At 45.8% G+C, this 19934-nt stretch overlaps 1 protein-coding gene across 2 annotated transcripts in view; it reads left to right on the top strand.

Moving 5' to 3' along the window:
• The window catches only part of RTN1 (reticulon 1), a 187830-nt gene that overhangs the window by 35449 nt on the left and 132447 nt on the right, over window positions 1-19934 (top strand). The window lies entirely within an intron of this gene.

A 19934-nucleotide genomic window follows, 5' to 3' on the forward strand; every position in this document is an offset into this window, starting at 1 on the left:
GTTCCTCAGCAGCGAAGCACTCTGGGAGAAGGCCATGTTCAAGGTAAGTCCATTTCACGGTGCATTCTATTGTTAGAAGAAGAAAACCACGCAAGACTAAACACATCCACGGAACACCTGCTATTGTTTTTTCCGGGAAGCTCTTAAGCACCTGAGTGCACAATTTGTGCCGTGGGTACAATTGTTGGTAACGGTATTTGATAAATAGTTTTGGTTTTCCTCTGGGTGCATCCCCGTCCCTTGGAAGTTAGGAGTGAATATATGATTTCTTTTTGGCCAGAAGAATATGAAAGACAATTTCAGAGTCTCATCTGGACAGCCATTTTAAGAGCAAGTGTACACTTCCCTGCCATTTTTTTTTTCTCCTGCTGTGTGGAAGTGCAGAGATGGGGCCTCCGCCACCTGGCCCCTGCATCAGGACAGTGTGGAACAGAGTCCTTTAGCCAGTGTTGCCCCCCAACCCCCGTTTCCTGTGTTGCAGTAACTAGAGTTGCAGGAAGCTGCAAAATCCCATATACCCTTTTTCAGTGTTTCCCCCACTTGGGTATAACTTTTAAAACGTCTCAGATTTTTGAGCTTACTGGAGCATTAACTACTTCATGTTGACTGATAGAGGTTTTTACTTTAAATGCCTGCCTTAAAAATACGGCCCCAAACTCTCCCAGACTTCCATCACAGCCGGGTTGCCTTGTTTCATCCAGTAGTGTATTTTGCTTGTGCTGTGGTTGCTCCAGTGAATTTGTGTTGTCCTTCTGCCAGACTGCAAGCTCCGCATGACAGCATAAGGCATTCATCTGGAGCCCCTCCACCTGCACCGTTTAGAATGGGCTATGAAGTGTTCACCAGGGCAGCCTCTGCAATAGAAAGCGAAGAGAGATGAGAAGCTCGTCTTGGGACTTCCGGGGACCAAGGATGCTGAAGTTCATCCTTCTCCATCTGCTTCAGTGTGGAGCTCTGAGCTCAACCAAGGGTTGGGTGAAAGCCTGGCAGGGTGGCCTGGGCAGAAATAAGGCCCTTAGTGTCAGTTTCTCTCCCTCATGTATAGACTTCCGCCCTTCCATCTTGCATAATTTATAGACCACCTTCCTTCCATATTACCGCTTAGAGCACTTACGGATTGGCTAGGCCTTCCAGCATGCATCTAGGAGCACATGTCTCTTTAAAGTCAGGATTTTCATCCTGAAAGCAATTCCATTTTTATAACCACCCACCTTTGGATTGTGGGGGAGAGCCGTCACACTTCAGGTTGCATTTGGCAGCACAGTTTCCTCCTGGCCTATCCGTAGCGTCTGGCCAGATGTTTTCCATGTGGTCTTTCTTTGGCTGTGGCATTACTGAGTCAAAGGCTGAGAAATCACTGAGCTACTGGCATCCAGGTCTCCGACTGCTTGTCCCTTCTGAGCTGCTGGGTGTCAATAGACATCCCGCAGCCTTCCACTTCACCCACATAATGTCTCACTGTTCTTCCCTGGTCTCCTTTCGGGTGTCTGTTGTCCACCTGCTATGCTCAGCCTCAGCCCAGCCTAGACTAAACAGCACCTGCTAGGGAAAGGGGTACAGCAGCGCACTGCCCCGCTTCAGTCACAGCCCATCTGGGTCTCTCATGGGCTCCATTCTAACCCTGTACTCTTAGCCCATCCCTAATCACAAAATTGGAAGCCTAAAAATGCTCCCAAGCCAGAAACTGTTATTTTGTCTTAATTTGAGAGATAAAGTCAAACATCGACGTGGAGATCTCCCATGTCCGAGTTGTTCTCTTAATGTCGTTGAGAGCCGGGGCGGGCGCTGGTTGAAGTTAGCTCCTGGAATTGATCTGAGTGTCCCACATGGGTGGTGGGAACCCAACACCTTGGACTGTCACTGCGCAGGTGCTGGAAGGTGGAGCGAGGCACAGAGCTGGGACTCAAACCGGGCATATTGATAACAAGATGTGGGTTCTGTAATTTGTAGACTCAACACCTGCCCCTAGACCAGAAACATTTTAAGCATCATCTCATCACTTGTTCACATAACCATCACTTGTTCATGTCACCTGCTCATTGCATTGCACGTTTCTGATTCTACAATCTTTTGGATTTTGAATTTTTTTTTTGCATTAGGGATGCTCTACCTTATAAAGTCCATTCAAACACTCCAGCATCCAGAGTTCCAAATTCTGAATTCTGAAACATTTCAGATAGCATCTACTCAGCTTACACTTCAGTTTTGGGAAATACTTGATCATATTTCTTTAACTGTCCTTTGAGAATAAAAACCAAGGGCAAGGGCTAGAGTTGTGGCAAGTAGGTTAAGCCGCCTGTACCCCATGCATCCTGTGTGGACGCTGCTTTGAGTCCTGGTTGCTCTACTTCTGATCCAGCTCCCTGCCAATGGTCTGAGGAAGCAGTGGAGAATGGTCCCAGTCCTTGGACCCCTGACGCCTGCGCAGAAGCCCTGGCTGCTGACCTTAGCCTCTGGCTATTGTGGCCATTTGGGGACTAAATCAGAGGATAGCAAGCTCTCTCTCTTTCTGTAACTGCCTTTCAAGTAAAAGCAGTTGAGGATGGCCTAGGACCTTGGGACCCTGCACCCGCATGGGAGACCCAGAAGAGCTCCTGGCTCCTGGCTTTGGATTGGCTTAGCTCCGGCCATTGTGCTCACTTGGGGAGTAAACCATCGGATGGAGGATCTTGCTCTCTGTCTCTCCTCCTCTCTGTATATCTGCCTTTCCAATACAAATAAATAAATCTTAAAAAAAAATACCCCAGGGACAAATACTTGAGGGTCTTCAGGAAATGCTTGCAATATACGTATAAAAACTGTGAGGAGAGATGATTCGGACTAACTCTTGGCGACATAGTCCCAATGCTAGGCAAACAAAAGCTAACAGGCCTCCTGTGACATCATTGTTGGGGAGCTGAAGGGGGTGGGTATTTATTCTGGGCCTACAAGGTTCATTAAACATGGGAGGATTTAGTTCCTCTTCTTGTATAAGAGAACTTAAATTAGATACCACAGATGAAGGAAAGAAACCATATGTAGGCTGCAACTTCTGGGAGTACATCTTACAGATATTTGAAATCGTAAGACTTATCCCAAATACAGGTACATGAACACAGGCACATCTGAGTCGAGGGGGTAGAGACGGGTGTCACATGGTGCTAGTGCCAGCATGGGTTGAATTGAGTCTTTTGGCCTGTGTGAATTGAGTCTTTTGTTGAAGTCGAGGTAAGAACTGGCTTGAGACAGCTGGGCTGGTTCCGACTGAAGAAGAAGCGGTTACTGAGGAGGTCTCCTGAGACAGGGCTGCCTGGCTTATTTTCAGTTACAGCTGAGCAGTCCTTGGAGCCGCTGCGGAGTGATGGAGTCTATTGTTTTCTAAATCACGTTTCCATGACTAGTTGCTAGGATGGGATATGCACCAAGTGTGGGCTGATGAGCGACGGGGTGGGCAAAATAAAATAGTCTGCCTAGGTTGCTATGGCAGCCAACAGGAGGGCAAGTCCAGTGAGAGAGGGAGCCTGGGGGATGCAGAGAAGCAAAGGGCAGTGAGAAGCACACTTGTGCAGCTTCTCGTTGGCCGGAAGCTTGTCCCATGCGCTCCAACCTTCCCCTGGCTGGATGCTTGGCATCAGCTCAGTACCAGCTCAAAGTCAAGCTCGTTAGAGGGCCTGCCCTGGCACCTGCTCTTAGTCCTATGCCCCACCTCCTGCCTCTCCCTTGCAGCTTTATTTTTCTTTGCACTCATCACTGCTGATGGTGCATTTTAGTTTATTTGCTGATCCTTTTGTAGGAATATAATGGCAGTGAATGTAAAGGCCTGTCGTTTTCCAGTGGTATCGGCAGAGCCTAGATCCCAGCACAAAGTAGCTGCTCATTGAACGACTGTGTGTTGCTTAGGGGGGCGGGGGAAGTGTGGGGGACGGGGGAAGTGTGAGGCACGGCACTGTGCCATAGTCACCTTCGGATTTTGAATTTCTGGCTCAGAAACATCTGTTGAGGAAAGCCCCCGCTCTAAGGGCTGTGTTGTGGTGTAGCAGGTAAAGTTGCCACCATATGGGCACCTTTTCAAGACTCGTCTGTTCCATTTCTGACCCAGCTCCCTGTAAATGTGCCTGGGAAAGCAGCGGAGGATGGTTCAAGTGCTTGGGCCCCTGCACCCAAAGGGAAGACCTGGAAGAAGCTCCTGGCTCCTGGCTTCAGCCTGGCCCCAGTGTGGGCTCTTCCGACCATTTGGGGACTGGAACCAGCAGATGGAAGATCTCTCTCTTCATTTCTCTGTATAACTCTTGAGTTTCAAAGAAGTAACTAAACTTTAAAAAGAGAAAATAGTGGGAAAGAAACAAAGATGCAATAGGTGAAAATAATCAAAGACGGTTTATAAACACGGCAACATTCAAGCAGGGAAATGACCCCCAGAGTTTTCATCTTCCTCATGCCTGTTTCAAGGAGCCACTAGTCAGCGGGAGGCAGTCTAGGGTGGCAATGAGCCACCGAGCATGGTGGCTGCCCAACCAGGGCTGGACTGGCAGCAGGGCAGTGTGCATGTGGAGGGGAGCAGTCCCAGCTCACTGGGGTATAAGCCTCTGGTCTCTCGGTACGAGGAGGAGCTCAGCGTCTGCCTGCCGCTGTGTGGAGTGGTTCTGTCCACTGGGCCACTTGATCCCCACAGCTGTGTGACCAGATGACTTCTCCGACCATGTCCAGAGGAGGAGTTTCAGTGAATTCTCTGAGGTTGCCTTCTACTTGTTCAGTGGCAGAACGAGTACTCAAACGTGCTGTGTAGCGTCCTGTTGAATGCGGGCTCACTTGTTAGGGGGGTGTCGCTTGCTCTCCATGCATGCCAGCTCTCTTGCTTTTAGTTTTTCTCCTCTCACTTCTGGTTGGTGCTTTTCTGAACTCACGATTCTCTGCTTTCTCATGTCCTGCTCCTTTTCCATCTATCTCTTTGCAAGAGGTGAGGGTGCTTTAAAAAATTGGAAAGATAATTAAGAGATATTTATTTTGGTGCCGATATTTTTGGAAATCCAAATGTCATTTTTCACATTAAGAACTTTTGAAGACTTCTGGTGGAATCTGCATTCTAAGAAATGTTCAATAGTGTAAAACATGCAGGTGCAAATGGACAAACCAGTGCTAAGATCCAACTATCTGAGCTGGAATGCTGGGGAGGGGTGCCAGAAGCTATTAGGCATTCGCTGTACGGCGCCTGAATGAATGATCTGTGATGAGGTTACCAACCTCTGGCCTGAATTCGGTGGCTAAACAACTTTGAGCCTATGGATATGCTGGTGAGCTTCTACAGGCTTCCATTTCATCCTCCCTAAAAATGAGGATGAGATGAGGTGCTGGGGCAGGGAAATGTAAACCTGCTTTGTACCAGCAACCGCAACCAACAGCAGCGCGCCTTGCTCGTTTGTGCTGTGATGCCGCTCTGGGTGGCTCCACAGCAGGGATGGAGTGGATATGGAAGGCCCAGATGTGACACAACTGTGCTTTTTCTCCCCTGCTGGCTCTCCAGAAGGTGCTTCCCTCCAGGCTGGTAAAACTTGAAGAAAAGAAGTTGCACGTGAACTGCTCCATTATTATTTTACAACAATTTGTTCTGAGTAACTGTATTTTCCTGGATTATTCCAAAATTTGGGCAGGAAAGGAAGGATAGTTAGGAGAAAAAACAGTGTTTGCCTAGACTGTATCAGGGCTGGCAACCAAGAATTGTAATGTAACCTGGTGATCAGATTTGAGAGACCTGAGGGAGTCCTTGGTTGGGAATGGGCAAGCAGTTTTTCTCCCTAAGGGAGATTTTTCAATGTCTGTAGGCATTTGTTTATTTACTTTTTTTTTTTAAGATTTATTCATTTTATTACAGCAAGATATACACAGAGGAGGAGAGACAGAGAGGAAGATCTTCCGTCCAGTGTTTCACTCCCCAAGTGAGCCGCAACGGGCCAGTGCGCGCCGATCCGAAGCCAGGAACCTGGAACCTCCTCCGGGTCTCCCACGCGGGTGCAGGGTCCCAATGCTTTGGGCCATTCTTGACTGCTTTCCCAGGCCACAAGCAGGGAGCTGGATGGGAAGTGGAGCTGCCGGGATTAGAACCGGCGCCCATATGGGATCCCGGGGCTTTCAAGGCGAGGACTTTAGCCGCTAGGCCACGGTGCCGGGCCCTGTTTATTTACTTTTTTTTTTTTTCAAGTTTGTACTTTATTTCATCATGAAAGTACTGTTAGTTCAAAATCCAGCATGAGAGGGAAAAAAAAAAGGGCCAAACAGCTTTGACTGCAAAGAAAATGAACAATAGAGATCTTTTAAGGCTGAAAAGAATACTTCTCAAGCTTCTAATTTCAAGAGAAGTTGTGAATGTTTTCAGTTGGTCATTAGTGGGATGAACACCAAACAAAATTATCTACAATTCAATTGTGTTTATTTACTTTTACTGCAGTGGACATATGGAGAGTGTGCCATCTCCTGGTTCGCTCCCTGAGTGCTGAAGATGCCCTGGGTTGGGCTGTGCTGGGCTGAGACCAGCAGGCAAGCGGATGGAAGAAACAGCCACTGAAACTGCTTCTTTCCAGAGCCTGCCGAAGTGGGAGCTGGAGTTGAAACTGAGCTGGGACTTGAACCCAGGCCCTTTGATGGGGGTCTTAGACACTAGTGCTTGGTGACATTTTTGAATGATGGTGCCTGCAGGGTGTTACTGGTTTAATGTAGCGCCAAGGGACGTTGCTAAGCATTCCAGCATAAAGAGAATAACCTTCCATGTCAGAGAATTAGCTGCCCAGGCTGAGAAATGCTAGCTGTCAAAGGAAGAGTCACACCAGAAAATAAGAGAGATTAGGAGTCAGCGAAATGTGTGGAGTAATGACTGTACCCAAGCAGGTGGGATCACGGCTGGTTACGTAGCCCAAGGTAGGAAGTTCAGGGAACAAAGCTTCAGACACTCAGCCAAGCATTAAGACTTAGGCCATCTCCAAAGGACAAATATTGTATGTTCTCTCTGATATAAGGCAACCTTCATGTAACGTACAAGATCGACAGAGGGGTGAGCATGCATGAACATATCGTCATCTAGAGGAAATATATAATAGGGAACATCATAGAGAAGTGAAGGTACGCCGCAGTACGCATGTCTATTCTGAACCAAAGACAGACTCCCAGTGAAACTGTTAAATATATTTTGCCCTGTAGCTAACAGCTGCCTGTATCCTGCACCCCTGGCCCCCAGCGACCATGTGCTGTGCTTCCTGTGAGTTCACTCCTGTAAATTTAACATATACATGAAACCATGCAGTGTTTGTGTTTCTCTGTGTGACTTCTTTCACATGCTGTAATGCTCTCAGGGATCACTCAACTGGCAACATTAATTCCAATACCACCCTGTAATTTGAGAAAAAAAAGTGAAAAAGTAACGTACAGAGCAGTGTTGGTGCTGGTGTTTCTTCCAGCTGACAGGTACCTTGTGGTAGCTGCAATTTCGTAGAGAAGTCGAGCACCTCGTGGGCTGAAGCGAAGGCCTCCAGTGTGGGAGTTGTTGCCTGCTGCAGGAAGCGCAGGGAGAATTTTCCTGAACAACAGATACCAATAGGCACCACGGATACAAACATCTGCTCCATGAACACGGTCTAACATTCCACTCTTCTGACCCATTTTAGGCAATGATTGTAAATCCAAGGGTGAACTCTCCTTCTCCTATGCATGGATATCTTCAAAATTGGTGCCACAGAACCTCAAAACAAAGCTAAAATATTATTAGAAACCCTCAGGCCTTTCCTCAAAATGTGTTTTATAAATGCTTTTATTTTTAGCAATAGGGAAAGAATAGTTTGTGGGGAAAAGGGTAGATCGGGCGATTTTCAATTATTTTAACTGGTTAATGTTTATTATATGAAATATAAGAGTATTAATAAATTAAAACTGCATTGATTGTGGGTAAGTATGCACAATAGTCATTACCTAGTGAATGTGTATGATGCCTGAGTATGGAGTACAGCATTCTAACGCTTCATTTCATTTGCTTATTAAACAATACGGATGAGGCAGGCATTGTTACGATCCCTGTTTGACATATGAGAAAGCTTACGCTTAGAGAAATTAAACCATTTGTTCAACAGGGTAAATGAGAACTGGTGAGGATATGGACAAAAGGGAACCATTCTGGCCAGGTGAGACTGGTGCTTTAGGGCAGGCTTTGTGGAGGTTATGCGTGTTTCTCCAATAGGAAAGCAGATAATAGACCTGTCTTAGGATGCACCTGTCCCACCTGCCCGAGGGAGATGAGCCCAGCATGTGAGGGGGATGGAGTCACTCCTGTGTTCACTGCAGCACCATTCACATTAGCCAAAATATGGTACCAACCTGAGAGGAGCGGCGGCTGGCGGATGAATAGACACAGTGTATGTACGTGCGATGGAGTTTGTACTGCAATGTAAAGAAATAAAGTCTTGACATTTGCAGTACAATGGATGGAGCTGGAGGGCATTATGTGACATGAGACAAACCAGACACGGACATTTCAAGAAAAGCACGATTCAGAGAGCTCTCCTTCACTGGCTCACTCTACAAAGGCCTGAACAGGTTTGCACCAGCTGAGGCTGGGCTGGGAACAAAGCCAGGACCCGGAAACTCCATCCACGGCCCCCACACAGGTGGTATGAGGTCTGTCACCACCACTGCCTGTCATGCTTTGCAGCATCAAGCTAGAACTGACCAATGTGAGATCAAAGACCAGGGCGGGGATTTTTAAGGTCTGGGGAGATTCAGGGCTCCGGAGGAGAAAGGATGAGTACTGCGGGGATCCGTCAGAGGAGGGAGGGAAGGCAGGACCTGCAGACTGTACTGTGGAGCTCCAGTGACCAGTTCTCCCAGAGCTGCCATCGTCAAGGTGTCACATCCGAGCAGGGCGGTCAATGGTTCCCTTCAGAGTAAATCCAAGCTGCCTTTTCCCCGAGTGCTCTGGGGCAGCAACGCGGGCTGCTTGGAGTAGATGAATATGTATGAGACGGAGTCTTGAGTAATATAAAATGGTTGACGTGCACACACTGTTTTGACAGCAGATCCGCTCGGCCCCAACTTTCACTATTTCAGCTGTTTTAACAAAGTAGTTGGTACCAACTATGGCACAGAAAAAAAAAGACATTCAAAAAATATTACCTGTGAGAAACTCAAGCAGAGGATAAATCAGGTACTTTTCTGATCTTGGCTGTCCTAAGCTGTGAAGATTTTCTGTGTATTTCTTTGCCTGGATTGCCCACACCAACCCCGGACCACTAAAGTTGCTCTCCATGGGGGAATGGATGGTGATCATTCAGAGGTGACGCTTCAGGTTTTCCAAGCCAGTTTCCCAAAGAATATTCTGCAGGAGGCACCGAGCTGACTTGTTAAGGCCGTAGATGACCAAGTGGATTGTCGCTCACAAAAGTGTGTTACTAGGTTAAGAGACGTGGGGAGGTCGCAGAACTAGCGAGAGGTGCACTCGGCTTTTGGTCTTGGCAGCCTTTCCAGCTGGAGGACTGCTGATCTGCTGGGAGCCTGTGCTGCCTGATGTGGTACAGCTGCAAACTGCGGCCTGGTGAGGACCCCCGGCACCTGCTCTGGCCTCCTCCTGGGACAAGGGTGCTCTCTGTTCCTCACTGCCAACCTGCAGCGATGGGCTTTGTGGCCACGGCACTGCGGGAACGCGTCTCCCGGCCAGCACCACCAGCCTACCTGGTGATGGGTGGAGTAGCAGCCTTACGCGATGGCCTTGCGCTTTATATCCACAGCTCTTGGGATGTTCTTCCTTCACGGATCCCTCTTCTTCCTGCCTGAAATGCGGCCGTGATGAGATGTGTAAGATGGAGCAGCCATCTTATGCTTGAGCTGGGCGGAGGTGAAGTAAGGCTTTATGGAAAGAGGGGAGACCCCGCCTTACATCAGCCCCAGCCTGGAACTGCCTCGTCTCAGCATCTTCCACAGGAGAAGTTGAGACCTTCCAAAATGTTTCCGTGTCCACTAGAGTGTGTGCCCACTGTTTGACTGCCTCATGGACTCTAGCAGTGGTTTCCCAAACTTAAAAAAAAAACAAGATTTGTGTATTTATCTTTTATCGGAAAGGCAGATATACAGAGAGGAGGAGAGACAAAGATCTTCAATCCGCTGGTTCACTCCCTAAGTGACTTAATGGTCAGAGCTGAGCTGATCCGAAGCCAGGAGTTTCCTCCAGGTCTCCCACGCAGGTGCAGGGTCCCAAGGCTCTGGGCCGTCCTCGACTGCTTTCCCAGCCACAAGCAGGGAGCTGGATGGAAAGCAGGGCGTCCCAGACACGAGCAGGAACCCGTATGTGATCCCGGCACTTGCAAGGCAAGGACTTTAAGCCACTCGGCTATGCTGTTGCACCCCCCAACATTTTTGATTATGTTCTCGATGAAAACATTGTAGGCATGTATACACGTACTTTTGAAGATCATGGAAGAGGGAATCGAAAGATGTTTACTTTGTTAAACAAATTTTTTGCAATTTATGCATAGTTCTTTCATACAATGCATTTTCATAAGATTTTGAAAATCCCTAGTTTCAAAATTTTTTGAACCAAATTAAACTTAACCTTTTAATTGCATTTCTCATGAACTTTGTATCTATTTATGTTTTTATTTATACCACATGCATTAATCATTTACCAGACAGATAAAAGCATTAAAGATAAAAATTTTGTTTTATCATATTTATCAATAAATATAAACTTTTGTATCACTGTTGAACAAAACAGAGCCATGTGAGTTTGATTTAATGTATTTTCAATTTTATTTTTTGAGTTTTTGAGACATTACTGTAACACTTTGGGATGGCATGACTCTAATGTTACTTCATACTTTGCTTTACTGGCAGTCAAATTGGAAAAATTGGCAGTCAAATTGGAAAAATGGAATATAAAGCTATTCTTTCACAATACATATTTTCTATAAATTTTTAGTGAACAACTTATTTGTGGTTTTCAAAATTGATTTATATCAAAATAAAAAGCTTTGATTTCACTTTTTACCAGTTTTTCATAGTATTCTCCTTTCTCATTAAGAAGAAAATATTTAACAAGAAAAGTAAGTCATTGGTTAAGTTTAAGAAATCTAGATTTTTTTTTCAGTTGCATCCATCAATAACGCAAATACTTTTGATTAAATTTGGTCAGTAAGTATTCCTCTTTCCTGATGATGTTCTTTTTTTTTTTAAGATTTTGTTTTTATTGGAAAGATTTACAGAGAAAATTGTAGAAAGAAAGATCTTCATTCCACTGATTCACTCCTAGTGGCCACAATGGCCAGAGCTGAGCCGATCTGAAGCCAGGAGCTTCTTCTGGGTCTCCCACACGGGTGCAGGGTCCCAAGACTTTGGGATGTCCTCATCTGCTTTCCCAGGCCACAAGCAGGGAGCTGGATTGAAGCAGGTCCGCAGGGATTAAAACCGGTGCCCATAAGGGATTCTGGTGCGTGCAAGGTGAGGACTTTAGCCACGAGGCTAGCATGCTGGGCCCAATATAGAAGTTTTTATATGTATCACACAGCACTTGTGGCAAAAATGCCTACTAATAAAATCATTTCCAATTACTCATGTCAAAGCACTGCTTTTGTAGCGCCAGTTTTCTTTGGAAAACCTCAACTTTCTCCTTTGAGGTTAAAATGCCACCCTTACTGTGAAGAAAGGCTGCACACGTTAATTGATTTGTTTATAAAATTTATTCTTTTTTTTTTTTTAAGAGAGAAGAGAAAGTGATGGAGGGCGGGGACTATAACTCACTGGTATCATGAAAGAGGCGTTTGTCAAGATTAGGTACAAGAGACAAGGTTACTTGTATTTTCTTCTTTTTTAATTTTCTTCCCAAAGAATAATGAACTTAAAGATGAACTCTTCTAATTTCTTGTGATCAGAAAATCAGCAAAATCTGATGTGATGCAAAAGATTTTCGTAACTATTCCCCCTCTTCGTTGCAAAATATCGGAAGACGATATTATATCGTGATGTGTTGTTTTTGCAGGTTTTTGTGCACTAAGTTTTGTTCTAAGGCCTTTTAAAGGCATGAGTTTGTTCCACACGGTTAAGTAAGTCAAGTCACAGGCATCCTCAAGGCAAAGGATCCCAGAGTTTTAGATGTCTGAACCTTTTCCGTCCCCGGGGGCGGGAGCCACCTGCCTGCTTCTGCCTCTTTGCTGTTTATACTGGTCCCCTCCCCACTCCAGGTCTCAGGTAGTGCAGCTCCGGAAATGCGAAACAAAGTGTAAGGTATCCTGGCAGGGAGCTTCCATGGAAGTGAAGTGGGCCGTGTTAGTACCTTTTCACCTCATTGCCTTTCTGAGTCACTCAACCATGCAGATTTCTTAAGTAAGAAAATGCCGGGGAGTCTTAACCCGTCTCAATTAAAGGGGGGAGGGAAGAGGCCGCTCCTGTAAAGGAAGGTTGATTTTTTTCCTCTTGAATAATTCAGGGCACAGTAGATTTGGGTGGCCTGAATTATCTGGATGGATGCCCTGGTTATTTGCTTGGACTGTAGAGACCTGGCCTTCCAGGGAAGTAGGGCACTCATTGCCTGAGATGCTAGTGCCCTTCCTGGAGGATGAAGACTTAGGTGTCTGGAAGCTTTGCCTTACGGCTTGAGTGAGTATCTTGAGAAGAGAGTCCCTCCAGTGTAAACGCTTGGGGAATCACACAGGACCTGCTCAGGACCAGCTCTCCTTGTCTCCGCCCCCAGGGGGCTCTGATTACAGGTGTCTCACCTGCAGCTGTGTGTGTGTGTCTGTGTAGTCCCAGTAGAATCAATGACTTCCTCTCCTTGTGATTCCATTTAGATAGGCAGCTATTGTCTTCTGCCCAGCCTGTGCCAGAGCCAATGTCCCAGAGGAAATGGCATGATCACTTTCCTCAAGGGATGTTGGATTATTGTGTGAGCGGATCCTTTTAAAGTAGTGCACTTGAGAGAATTAGATGTGATCTGTAAATTCCCCGGTCAGTTTCTCCTCTTTGTATAAGTGATCTTTTGCAGGTTAAGCCACCACCTGCAGTGCCAATATCCCATTTGGGACACTTGTAGGAGTCCTGCTGCTCTACTTCCATCTGGTGTCCGGCTAAAATATTTGGGAAGACATTGAGTGAGGACTCAAGTGCTTGTGACGCTGCCAGCCAAGTGGGGCAAGTCCTTGGCTCCTGGCTCCTGGCTTTGGCAGGCTCCATCCCGTCTGTGGGGTCATTTGGGGGAGTGAGCCAGCAATTAGAAGGTAGATTTTTCTCTTTCTCTCTCAATCTCTCTGTGGCTCTCTCTGGTTTGTTCTCCCATGCAAATAAATAGAGACTCTTTAGGAAAAGGCGAGTGATCTTTCATTGAAAGCTGCTAGCATTGAATTGCTACTTAGGTTTTGAGATTGCTCCAGCCGAGTTCAGAGCTCCAGAAGGGTGCGTGGAGTAGACGATAAGAAAAGACACGTACCCTGTCACTTGGTGCCCTCTCGCACAGCTCAGGATGCTGTCCTTTTTTACTTATTCAGACACCTCATAAGCTTCTGCACAAACAACTGATTGTTCTATTTTTACTTCAAGACTAAGGGGGCACGTACAGACATTTGGTCATTCTGTCTGTATTTCAGGGCTAAGCAGGTGCCTCTAAAGATAATTCGGCAAGTTACCATAATCAGTTTCTTCAAAGCAAGCCACTTCATTCTTCAATAGTGGCCACTGGGTGACAGCCAGGACTCCAAGGCCAAGGCACATACGATTACCTACTGATTAGTAATGCATTCCTACCGCATTTCTATTTCTACAACTTTCCCATGATTTAATGGAACAAATATGTTACAAGGGAAAAAAATGTAAAAATCCAAGATAAAAGTTTCAAATGTTTGATTTCCCCTATAACTATAGGCTCTACAACCCTATAAACAATGAAACAATAATTAAAAGCATATTTCTTTAATAAAAGCATCCTTAATTCCTCTAGCTAAAAATTATAAAAGTGGCTAGAACTGCTACATTTTCTATGCTCAAAAGAAATTACAAAGACAGGCTAGCCTTTGAGATAACAGTAACTATATTACCATAGCAATTTCAGCTCTTACTCCCATCACTTGCATTAATATTTAGGATAATTATCAAACCCTTTCTCAGAAGGTGTGCTACATGTCAGGGCCAGATTTTGAGGCAATGGTTAAGCACCCAGTAAGGTGTCCAGATAAGCACGGGCTTAATTGTGCTCCTGTGTGTAAATAGTCAAAGGCCCAACTCACCAAGACATTATCAGTGGCATTAACTCCTAAGCTCACATCAGTTACAGAAGCCACCTCACAGGGGCAAATAACAATGTCTCAATAGATTACAAAATTCTTAGTGGGGTGCTTGAGTGTCCATGCAAAAAGGGGTTGAGACTGCATCAAGGTGGTCAGAGAGAAATCCGCAGTGCTCTGCCAAACAGCTGGAAGCTCCCCTGGCCCTGCCAAACAGCTGGAAGCTCCCCCGGCCCTGCCAAACAGCTGGAAGCTCCCCTGGCCCTGCCAAACAGCTGGAAGCTCCCCTGGCCCTGCCAAACAGCTGGAAGCTCCCCCCCCCCGCCCTGCCAAACAGCTGGAAGCTCCCCTGGCCCTGCCAAACAGCTGGAAGCTCCCCCGGCCCTGCCAAACAGCTGGAAGCTCCCCCGGCCCTGCCAAACAGCTGGAAGCTCCCCTGGCCCTGCCAAACAGCTGGAAGCTCCCCCCCCTCCCCCCCCCGGCCCTGCCAAACAGGGGAGCTGTTCTTTTCACACCTTCGTGTCATCTACACCTACTGCAGGGACCCCAGCATGAGATCTTTCTGGTCAAAGTGAAAGCTCAAATTCATGACCATTTTAGAAAGTGAGAGTTTGGCTTAGGTTATGGTCAAATATTGAGGGAACAGAATTTGTGAAGCTGTTAGAAAATCCCTGAGTGATCTAGAGGTCTCTGTTCAATTTTTTTTTTTTTCTTGTGATTTCTTGAAGAGTGGAGCAGTAACTCCAAACAAATCTTCCAGCGCGGGTGCGGCAGCATGGCCTAGCGGATCGGGATCGCACCGGGATCTCATGTGGGTGCCGGTTCTAATCCCGGCAGCTCCACTTCCCATCCAGCTCCCTGCTTGTGGCCTGGGAAAGCAGTCGAGGACGGCCCAAGGCTTTGGGACCCTGCACCCGCGTGGGAGACCCAGAAGAGGTTCCTGCTTCCCGGCATCAGATCGGCGTGCACCGGCCTGTTGCGGCTCACTTGGGTAGCGAATCATCAGATGGAAGATCTTCCTCTCTGTCTCTCCTCCTCTATATATATCTGACTTTCCAATAAAAATAAATAAATCTTAAAGAAAAAAAAACCAAATCTTCCAGTGCCCACCAGATATGGAGGCACAATTTCCTAAGCCATATTCCTTGGAACACCAGTTGCCATACTCGGGAAACTAATGCATAATTGAAAATATAGAACAATAATGGGGTTGAGATAGTGGCTAAATACTGTTGACATCAAATATATTTGCTTTCAGATACGTCCCCACCCCTCAAGTATTGTCCCCATGCGTTACTGAGTTTTCCTATGAGACGGTTTGGAAAGAACTGAAAATTGAGGACATTTGTCTGGTTCTAGGTTCGGAAACATTAAGTTACCACAATTCATGTTCTCGTACTATGACAGCTCTTCATGTATGGTGTCCTATCCCCAGGGAAGAATATTCCCACCCTCCCTCATGTCCTTGGAGGAGTAAGGGGAGATCTGCTCTTACTGCATTAGCCAACTGGTCTTTGAAATAATCTTTCTGTCTTTTATATGTAGTCTCATCTTTCCTGGGCATGTCTGTTTTTAATGTTTGTGTGGATTGCCATAATGTATGTTCTTCCTAAAAAACTTTCCATAGCTGGGAGCTATCTACCTGTCTTGTTATCCTTGTCTCTCTTCATCTCTCAATCAATCAATGAATCAAAATTAAGCATTTAACAAGAAATTGGAAGTATGGTTTTTCTTGAGTGAAAATATTTTTTTTTTTCATTTTACTTGGAAATTACATATTGTGACATGATGCTGCATGGGTTTCGGCTTATATTGCATCTGTTTTTCACTATTAACAGAGAAGAATTTTGCATGAAAAGAGTTTTTGCATCAAACTCATAGTTTCATTTCTATTTTCCACAATTTCTTTGGAATGCTCTCATAGAATGCCAGAGGGTTTAGCTTAGTGCTCTTGCCTCCCTCAGCTTCCAGGAGGCCCTGCAATACTGAGTCCCAGGAGGCCTCTGCTCATCCCTTCGGTACGTTTTTGGTTGCTGCTTGGTAAAAGGTCTGTACAGGTAGAAACAGGAGTTCTCCTGAGCCCACCTCATTGTAGACCGATTCTCTAAAGGAAAACCTTCCAGAGTGGTCCTGCCCATCTGCCCCCTTTGTCTGGCAAGCTATCTTGGATGCCTGGCACCTCTCTGGAAGTGTACACTTCTTCTTCCCCAGCCAGCACTGCCCCGGCACACTGACAGTAGACCTGTGGTTTGTGTTGGTGCAGGATACTGGTCCAAAAAGTTTCCCTGTGGTTCCTCTGGAAGTTTAATGGGTTATTTCTGCACCTCTCCAGGAAGTAGTAGACATTTCCTTGAGTCCTGGCAGTGGAAAAGGTCCCCCCTGCCGCTCCCCAGCAGCTTAAGGCATTTTCTTTCTTGGAGAAAAGAGCTTGTCAAAATGGGCAGTATTTCGTGCCTTCTTATCTGTGACTTTCTAACTTTCAGCACTTCTGTGCTTTTCGCACTTCTGTGCTTCCCTTCCAGGGCCTTTTCTAGTCTAGTGTCTTTCCAATCTTTCTTGTAATGCTGGAGAAAAATGCACACTTCTCATGTGTCTGGCTCTCACTTGGTTTAAAATTATGTGCTAGCCTGCTTTCAGAATTGCCGATACTCCAGCTTATTTCTATTTCTTTGGTTGCTTTCTCTCCCTCCCGTGCCCTGTCGCAGGTGGCAGAGTTCATGTCTCATCTCTGTGTGTGCTGCTTTTTTTTTTTCTTCTGGAAATTCAGTTCACTTGACCCATAGCCTCAGCCCTGTGATGGTCTTGAGATAATTGATGGTGGTGTAGATTACTCAGATTGGTCTCTGCAGAGAGGACAGTGCTGTCTGGGAGCTTTGTGCTCCTGAAGGAGCAGAATTGCCCCAATAATGAGTGGCGTCTGACCATAAAGCACTTTTGTTCTTCCCAGACTCGGTGAACCATCCTTGTTTCCTCCCTGAATGCTGTCTTGAAAGGATTTTAAATCCGTTTCTTCATTGAATATCATGAGCCAATATCTTAATTTGTATAAAGCAGATCATTTTTAGAGTAATACCACTCTTGTTTATGTAGTCAAGTCATGAAGCACATAAGACTTGCTTGAAGAGAAATGAATTGATGCCTCGTTAGAAAAAAGTCAGACACGTTGATTGGGAAGTCTGGAAATTGTTTTTCTGTTTCCTTGGAAAAATCCCTGGCTGTTATTAGAGAGCTAAGAATTATTTTCTGTTGATATTTCATTGTTTGAGATGCTTATTTCCATTTTATTTGAAAATCACACACCACACACACACACACACACACACACACAAGGACAGACAGACAAAGCGAGATCTTCCATCCACTGGTTCTCCTCAAATGTCTGTAATTGTTTTAGTGGTGTCAGACTGCAGCCAGGAGCCTAGAAGTCTGTTCAGGTCTCCCACGTGGGCAGCAGAGCCCCAGGTCTCCTGTCTTCCAGAGCACGCGTTATTGTGAGGCTGGAATCGACAGCAGAGCCAGACACTGAGTTCAGTCAGGTAGTCTGAGATGGAATGCCAGTGTCCCACGTATCTTCTTAACTTCTGTAGTAAGTAGGCACCCCCTCGAGTCGCTTTTAGAAGCATTCACATTTGGAATGTTTTATCTGTGCGTTTATGAACTTTGGCCCTGTGTTAGACATCTATGAGCTAATCCCTGAAGTCGAAGTGAAGTGCTACTTGGTACAGCAGAGGAACCGTGAGCATGGCTTAAGTTAAGCACATTAACTTGAGGGTATCATCCAGGTGGGCCTGGTGTTGTCACAGTCCTTGTGGTCCTTGTGAAGAGTTGCTGTAGGATCAAGGCAGGAGGCACATGTGACTGTGGAAGCAGAGATCCTAATTAGAGACACTGGGGGACGCTCAAGGGTGGGCCATGGCTGAAGAAACATAGGCAGCCACTCCTAGAAGGCAGCAAAGACAAGGGAGTGGATTCTCTCCTGGAGTCTGCAGAGAGAACCCATTCTGATGGATGCCGCCTTAAAGACTTCTGACCTCTGTAACTGTAAGGTGATACATCTGTGTCATCTAAGTCACTGAATTTCATCATATATTTCAGCAGCAATAGGAAAGCAACATAAACTTTGAAAGGCTAAAATCCAGTTTGCCTTTGCAGCATCAGAAAAGTAGATGTCACCATTTTCAAGACTTTCATTCAGATGGGCATTTAGTTGGTCATCCTGACATTGGTCCTTTATTGTATGGATTTAATTACACAGTGGCTTTTGTACTATGATTGGAGGAGCTATAAATTCATAGCATATTAACCGTTTTTAGCAAGATGTACAGACTCATAATTCTTAGTGGTTGTTTATCCTGGGCTAATGGATATTTCACCTTTCATTCCATAGATGTACTGGATTGTCCCAACACCCTATCCTCATATAAAGAGTATTTTTTCTGGCTTGATATTTAGGAAAGTATCTCTTCACTATAGGTTTTGCTGTCAGGGCGAGTTAATGTACCTGTCAGTGCTGAGCCATTATTTTTTGAAATAGTAGCAATAACAGTGACAATAGGGATTTTCCATTTACTGTGATCCACGTAGTAAGTTCTGTACTTACATTTTTCTCACACAGTCCTCTCAGCATTAGCAGTAAATGTATCCCTGGTGACCCTGCAAGAGCTGATATCACTTGTCCAAAATCACAGAGCTAATCAGTATCTTCCTCATCACGCCACCACTTAAAAGTGGCGGTGTTTTTATCTTTGCTGTGATTCCCATTCCTGCCTTTTCGTATGAGGAAGGAGCAAGCCTGATGCTTTAAACCATGGGGATGTGTCGAACAATGACATTTTCTGACCTTGAGTGGGGACCCAGGGCAGATATCTGATGATATTCAGACATTTGATAGGTACCCAATGTCCTGCCCTGTAAGCAGTGGCCTCTTCAACTATGCTTATTTCTTGGTGAATTCTTCTTATCATAGGTTTCTTATCATAGAGTAGGTTACACAGTGGGTTTTGGAATATTTATGGAGAAGAATCTCCCTATTGCTTCACAGGACCCAGGAGTGTCTGGCATTACACGACCCTTATTGAAGGAGAATGGGTTGGCATTCCATGGGCTTTTCTCTTAAACGAGAGGTTGTTTGTTTGTTTGTTTTGAAGATTTATTTATTTTATTGGAAAGGCAGATATACAGAGACGAGGAGAGGCAGAGAGGAAGATCTTCTGTCTGATGGTTCACTCCCCAAGTGACCACAGTGGCTGATGTTGTGCCGATGTGAAGCCAGGAGCCTCTTCCAGGTCTCCCACATGGGTGCAGGGTCCCAAGTCTTTGGGCCGTCCTCTCCTGCTTTCCCAGGCCATAAGAAGGAGCTGGATGGGAAGTGGGGCTGCCGGGATTGGAACTGGCGCCCACATGGGATCCTTGTGTTCAAGGTGAGGACTTTAGCTGCTAGGCCATTGCACCAGGCCCTTTAACAAGAGTTAAGAGGTCACACTCCCAGTACACTCAGCCCTTTGGAAGTAGGGAGCTGGAGATGAGGTACTCACCCCCAGAGTGCTACTCTGTGTTTGTGGCAGTTTAGTGATAACAACACACTCCTTTATAGGCAATAACTAAGAAATCTGAATCCCTATGACTGCCAAAGCTTGTGTTAATTAATGATGGGGAAAGGTTCAGAGAACCAAGTCCTACAGAGTCACGTTTTCCACCATGACAATGCTTTGCACTGGA

This window comes from Ochotona princeps, chromosome 26 (genome assembly GCF_030435755.1).
Source record: "Ochotona princeps isolate mOchPri1 chromosome 26, mOchPri1.hap1, whole genome shotgun sequence".
In the NCBI taxonomy this organism is placed as follows: Eukaryota; Metazoa; Chordata; class Mammalia; order Lagomorpha; family Ochotonidae; genus Ochotona; species Ochotona princeps.